The sequence below is a fragment of the Oreochromis niloticus genome, linkage group LG6, assembly GCF_001858045.2.
Source record: "Oreochromis niloticus isolate F11D_XX linkage group LG6, O_niloticus_UMD_NMBU, whole genome shotgun sequence".
Lineage (NCBI taxonomy): Eukaryota > Metazoa > Chordata > Actinopteri > Cichliformes > Cichlidae > Oreochromis > Oreochromis niloticus.
Window position 1 is genome coordinate 16,433,223 of NC_031971.2, and position 6,000 is coordinate 16,439,222.

Sequence of the window (6,000 nt, forward strand, 5' to 3'; positions counted from 1 at the left end):
CACCCTTCACACTTACATACACACACACATCCAATTTTGTTCACCCACGACAAAGAGATTCCCTGGGCTCAGTGTGGAGGGTGGTCTGCCCTGGTTTATTGAGTAGAAGTGTCAGAGTCTGACAGCAGCTGTCACAGTCACTTGTTAGCTGGGACAGTTAACCCTTGATAGCACAGTTGTCAGATGCAGCACATTGTGCTGGGTGGTGACATGCTGAACTTCACCCAGCTGCTGACACAAGTTTATCTGGGGCTGGGCACTTTGATGTGCTCAGAAGTTTGGTCATTTATGCACTAATCATGTATGTTTTATGGTAAAATGTGCAGGTTTTCTTTCTATTTGGAAAGACGTAAAAGTCGAGGTAAGTTTGAGATGCTAAATTGCCTCGGTGTGTATTCTGCTTGAGATTGAAATGGATTCACATACAGTCCAATTCAATTTTATTTATATAGCGACAAATCACAACAACAGATGACTCAAGGCGTTTTATACTATAAGTGGGAACGAAAAACTCAATTTAACAGGACGAAACCACCAGCAGAACCAGGCTCAGGGAGGGGCGCCCATCTGCCAAGACCAGTTGGCAGTTAATGGATGAAGACAGGGCAAAGACATGCTGTGGAAGAGAGGCAGAGATTAATAATACCAAATAACAAGGTGTATAAACATAGTGAGTGAGAAAGGGGCTGAAGAAGAAACACTCAGTGCATCATGGGAATCCCCCAGCAGCCTCTACCGATTGCACCGTAACTAAGGGAGGATTCAAGGTCACCTGATCCAGCCCTAACTATATGCTTTAGCGAAAAGGAATGTTTTAAGGCTAATCTTAAAGGTAGAGAAGATGTCTGTCTCCTGAATCCAAACTGGAAGCTGGTTCCACAGAAAAGGGGCCTGAAAACTGAAGGCTCTGCCTCCTATTCTAAGCCTGCAGTCCGAGAGCGAAGTGCTCTAATGGGGTGATATGGTACTATAAGGTCATTAAGATAAGATGGGGCCTGATTATTCAACCTTGTATGTGAGGAGCAGGATTTTAAATTCGATTATGGATTTAACAGGGAGCCAATGAAGCCAATATAGGAGAAATGTATTCTCTCTTTCTAGTCCCTGTCAGTACTCTTGCTGCAGCATTTTGGATCAACTGAAGGCTTTTCGGGGAGTTTTTAGGACATCCTGATAATAATGAATTACAGTAGTCCAGCCTAGAAGTAATAATTGCATGAACTACATTAATTAATGGTAGCTTCTTTGAGCAGTCTTCAATGAATGAGGTCAAAAAGATGAACTGGAGGAGGTAATTATTGAATTTAACTCAGAAAGATCAATTGGAGAAAAACACTCTAAATAAATATGAATGGTACTGACAGTAGCTGTACATAATGGTACGTCTGTGAGATGATTATGACAAATTTTTTGTCTAATGGTTAAAATTTCAGTTGTGAAGAAATTCATGAAGTCATTACTAGTTAAAGTTAAAGGAATGTTTGGCTCAACAGAGCTCTTGTAAAGTTTGTGTGTCTCAGACTCTATCTGCATTTTTTTGCATTTTTCCTGTTGTATTGTGATAGTCACTTGTCCTGTGTGCATCATGTTCTTTTTTGCTTCCCCTTGTTCCATTAAGCGTATCCGGTTCAGCTGTGTTCCCATGTGTCTCCACTTTAAACACCTGCCTGTGTATATTTGTCTGAGTCTCTCTCTGTCCCCTGTCAGAGCATCTGTTATGTTCCCATTATGCATTATCTGTTTAGTTCATGTCCCCTGACGCCCACCTTGGTATCTCCCTGTTCTGTGTCATACCCAGTTTAGGTTTTCGTTAGTTCCTGTTTATGTTTTGGACTTTTGCCTTTGTTTTGTACCAGTTTCACGACCTCAACAAAAGGGCTTGCTTTCTGTTAAACCTCCGTCTGCTTCTGTGTCAGCATTTGTCTGTCTCTGTGTGTAAGCCCTGCAACCTCCCTGCTGGCAACACACACACTTGGAATGCCACAACCAGTTGATGAGTAAATAAGTAATTACACATTACACATTTTATAAAAATCTGATCATGTGTCAGAAAGAAAGAAAAAATCTGATATCAGCCAGGTGTTACCTTTAGCATGCACTGGGATGATTCGCAGCTATGTGTGAAACAGCTGTGATGAGAGTCAGCACCTCAAAGTCTGCTGCCATGGTTTTCTACTAAAAAAACAGAGCAATGCTGTTATGGTGACGAGAGATCTGAGACCAAAGATGAAGGTTCTTTAGATCCATGTTCAATTCCTTACCCATGGTCATCATATTTGGGTAAAATCTACGAGGATAAGGTTGTGAATACACCACAGTGAGTTTCCTTCATAGGGTGGCTAAGCTTTGCCTTAGAGATAAGCTGAAGAGCTTGGTGATCAGAGGGATTTTGGAGTAGAGCGGTGGTTAGGTTCTGGTTAGGGTGCCTCCTGGGCGCCTCCAGTTGGAGGTTTTCAGAGGCATTCCCTAGTGGGAAGAGTACCTGAGGTAGGGTTAGTCACTGGAGAGACTATACGTCTCATCTGGCCTCAGAATGCCTGGAACACCCCAGGAGAAATTTGAAAGTGTTACTGGGGATAACACTTTCCCCGCTTAACCTGCTGCTCCTGCAACCCAACTTCAGATAAGAGAATGATAATGGATATAGACTAGATGGATTGATCTTTGAAGTAACTGAATAACACGCTGCTTTGAGTGAGACAAAATATAAGTGGATGAAATAATTTAATAACTCAACTCACATTTATTAGATTTACCCTGAACTTTACTCCTGCCAAAGGAGTTTCCACATTTTCTGAAACAAAAATATATTCCTAATGATAAAATAGTCACCAAAAATATGAGGGTAATCATACATCAGCACACATTATTACACAGTGACACACAAACCTCTAACTGATTTGATCCAGTAATTTCCAGTAATACAACAAACTTCTCTCCAGTGTTAAGTATTGCACCAGATCAAACCTGATTCTTTCCAACCAGATCATCAAGCAGATGTTCGATGTGAACACGCGCACTGAGGTCATACCTCAGGAGAGGAGGAGGTCGGTACATCTGGACCTGGCTGAAGCATTGTAAGCGATAGCCATCATGACATCACCTCTTCCTGATTTGGCCTCTGAAGACAGATCTGCAGGGCAAAAATAGACTGGTCCTCAAACAAAGATCATGACTGAATGTTCACAGAAAATCATTACACTAGTGGGCAAACCACAAAGAGATATGAGGTCAAATGTCAAAGAGCAAAGCGAAGTGCTATAAATGGATAATGAGATTCTGTTAGATCTATTTAATGCCAAGTGGATCAAATGTAAAAAAGAAGAGAAGTTTTATTTAGGACTGTGCAAATGCTGAAGGCATCTACGCAGAGTAACTTATTTTAAACTTACCTGAAATGTTTCCAGCATCAACACAAACGACAATAATGGCTTTAAAAAATTATTACAAGCAAACTGAACTTAAAACCGAGATAAAAAATAGGTTGTTTTTCTTTAAACTTCCATGATGCATGATTACTGTTGTACCCATTTTGAGCAACAGATGATGCTTTTCTTTGTGCTTGGCATCATTTAAGTTATGTTTGTGGTTTTTGCACCATTTGGAGCATTTTTTTTTAACTTGAATTATCCATTAAAAATGGGTTGCTATGCAGTAAATTGTGCTAGCAAACAGTCCAAGACGATTGCGTATTTAAATTTTAGTTTGCTAGAAAGGCCCTTTGTCCCTCCTGGAGAATAGGCCCACTTCCCACCAATGCTGCCCACCATGAGGTGGCTTTATCACCTGCTTCTATTCCAGTCTTGGTTCTATGACATACGCGACAAAAGGTCACAGTGGCAGGAGTTTTGCTGCCGTTCCCTGTTTCTTCTTTTTTGTGGGTTTCAGCAATTTTGTGTTGTTGTTTGACATCTTTCTCAGAGTCTGCTTGAGCCATCCCCACCTCCACCTTTAAGATCTCTTCTTGTATCAGAAGTTGCTCATGTGCTGCTAAAGGTTTAAATTGCTAGTTTTGTCATTTTTCTCATAACTGGATTAAGAGGATGTGGTGTAGGCACTGGTTCAGAAAAGTCTGGACTTTAGCTATGGCTTTTGTAGCTTTTGCAGTTGTCTGTGTCTCTGCTGTACATAGCAGCACTGGCTTGCTGCACTGATTTTACACAACTTTAAGTTGTATAAATGTAGCTTGGTGGAAATTCTAGTTATTCATATGGTAGTGCTAATTAACAGGCAGCCATGTTTGCAGCGCCTTCTAGTCTGCCTAGCTAAACAAGCTAGCTAGAATCTTTAGCTAAAATCATACCCAGCATGGCGGCATCTGACACCAGGAAAACCAAAACTGTGGTTGCCAAAACCTTAATTGTGAGGTCATAAACTAGCAGGTAAAGTCATGTCAGCTATGTCAGCAAAAATCACAGTGTTCAAACATAAATAGAGGTACAGCAGAGTTTGTACAATTCTAATGAGCTTGAAAGTGACTATTTGGCATGAACGTCTCTATTCTTTAATCCAGCCTAAACTCTTTTAGTCAAACTCTCTTTAGATTTCTTGAAGGACATTCAAAGCTCTTCTTTGGACTTTTGCTGCCTTTTGTTCTGTTCTCAGTCAAGATGATCCCACACTGCTTCATTAACGGTGAGCTCTGGGGAGGTCAATTTATGACCATGTTTTAGGGATGACTATAGGGACTCACTGTTGTACTTCTCTCCTGGCCCTTCATACATATTGATGATGATTTGAAGCAAAAACCAAATTTGGATTCATGGCTCCATAAGCCCTGTTGACACTGATTATCAGTACATTTCTTGTGTGGTGACAGCCACATTTCCATCGAGACCGTTTCCAGTGAATCTTTGGCAAACAGTAGATGGATTGACTGAATGGCTAGATACATCTCTCATGTCCTGTGTCAGGTCTTTGTTTTTTTCCCCCCATTTCTCAAGAACATAACTTTCAGGTACTGTTCATCTGCTGTTGACAACTTTTTAGGCTTGCCATTTCTTCCTTTTCCCCCACTTGTCCAGTTTCCTCTAAATTTTTGAGTACACACTGCAATTGTAGGGTAAAGACAGCTGTGTCACAGCCTCACAGAGCTGCTCTTAGTCTTAGTCTTAATCTGCTGGGTCGTGCTTATTTAGGTCGCGCTTTTGAACATTGTGTATTTGTTGATTTGTTGTTATTAAACCCCCCAGCTGTAATCACCAGTTCCTTACTGAATGAAGATACCTGCATAAGAATAGGATAATGAGCTTGTCTAAGTGACTGGGTCATTCATCTTCTTAAGCATTGTCACAGCAATAGTGATTGAGTCCTGACACTTTATTTCAACTAAAAATGTCAGTGAAGTTTAACACTGGAAGCTCAAGCTACAGTGGGTGAAGGAGCCACAAATGAACTAAAATACAGACACAGGCAACGTGGGAATTCACTCTTCATTTGCACCCTGAGACAGAAACCATACCCAGACACTGAGATGATGTCACCAATCTTTAATTGATCCCTGTGGTTGCAGCTGCCATGTGACTGAGACAGATGTGGATATCCATGTTAAATCAGCTTCATAAATTAAATTATAATCATACATAATCATATATAATATAATCAGGGCTTTCTAGAAAAAATGGCTTTACAATGTTATTACATAAACCTCCATCTCAACTTTCACTTAGCTCATTCCTGAGTAAACTCACAGAGACTGTAGTGAGGTGTCATGTGTTCAGCTGGCTAAGTGCACCACCCAGCTTCTCTCTCCACCACCATCAGTTTATAGGCTTGGCTCGCCCTTGGGGGTTAGGGGGCATTTACAACAGTTTTGCTATAGGACACCAGTGCAACAGTTTTTACCTCTACTGTGCTTTATGAAGCTACAATAAATCTTTAATATGGTATCCGCACTTAGTCACTTACGTCATTTTCTGTTTTTATCAAATCAGACTAAAGCTTACATGGTCATCTAAACAGGAGATACACAAAATAGTTAACACTGAACAATGATTTTAT